Here is a 1367-nt window from a genome sequence, read left to right as displayed (position 1 = left end):
TCCCGCAGGAAATGACCCCTGCTCCTATTTAACTAAAATTTGCTCCTTCCAAAAAAACCAAGTTTTATCCTGACCAAATTTATTTTTGACTTCCCTGTTGCACGCTATTCAAAGACCAAGAACGTATGCTATTGGCAGAGCCCCCCTGGACAGCGGTGACTGTTGAATGTTTGAACATGTCTAGTCAGAATTCTGTTCCGATCTTCACTTGGTAAGAGCTTTTTAAAAATGTTGCACTTTTGAACTTCTCTTTCACAGGGTTATCCGTCCCTGTTCCTGAATTACCTTAGGGTTGTTATCCATGCTCCCTCTACACTGTGGAGTCCTGTGAGCAAAAATCCTACTTTGTGAGCGACTGGCGTTAAAGTTGTGAGCGAGCGATTGGGCTGCTGCATCACTTAAGTTTGCTCTGGAGCCCTCCTTCCCAAGCTGAGACAGTGGTTGTTATTATGGCCCTGAACTGGTTTCTGTGTCCCCTCAATGGCTTCATTGCTTTGTTTGTGATTTGTTTGTTGGAAAATTTGGAAATAAAAATATATTTAAAAAAAATTAAAATAAAAAGGGAATATGTGGCAGCCATTTTGTGGACAGCTCCACCTCTGGTGGCAGCCATTTTGTGGATAGCTCCACCTCCTGCAGCAGCCATTTTGTGGCTGCGCTCACCAAACTGTGTCAGAATTCCCAAGGTGCCCACAGGCTCAAAAAGGTTAGGGATCCTGGTAAAGATCAAGGACTGCCTGCTCAAGCCGGTGGCCTATTACCTGGACCTGCCGAACACCTTTTATCCAACCAAAGGAGAGATGTTCATTATGAACATGTTTTCTGGCAGAAAAAAACCCAATTAGGATCTTTTTCTAAACTTTTATCGGATAACTGCTATAATAAAAAGGTTACAGGCATCGTTGAGGTTGGCAAGAAAAAGTTTCTTCACGTCGATCGGTGCTTCTCCCTTTGTACGAAAAAGAAACTGCTTTCAGTAATGCGGCAACATTGCTTCGACTCCACTTTGTCCCAGTGTGGAACTGCAGTCCCCACTAGGAGGCCGTGGAGAGTCCTTGGGCAAGCAGCCAGACCTTGGCTGGCACATCAGTGCTCGAGTCTTTACCACAGATATGTTTTGCCCTGAGATGGAGTCTGGGTCATAGAGCCAAGACTGATAGGGTGCGTTCAGACGCGCCATTTGATCTGGTGTCGTCACGCTTCAGAAACGGATTTTATCTGCATGATCACACGGTCAACATCTGCCTCCCGTCCCCAGCCGTTGCTTTCCGGCTCAAAACCGCTTTGACCCAGAGTATTTTGTTACCGGGTCCCAAAGTGGTGTTTTCTCAGCTTTCCCGTTTAAAGCCGCCTGTGTGATCGCTTCT

Source organism: Gekko japonicus, unplaced genomic scaffold (assembly GCF_001447785.1).
Source record: "Gekko japonicus isolate JY-2015 unplaced genomic scaffold, Gekko_japonicus_V1.1 scaffold3219, whole genome shotgun sequence".
NCBI lineage: Eukaryota > Metazoa > Chordata > Lepidosauria > Squamata > Gekkonidae > Gekko > Gekko japonicus.
Note: the sequence above shows the minus strand (reverse complement) of the source record.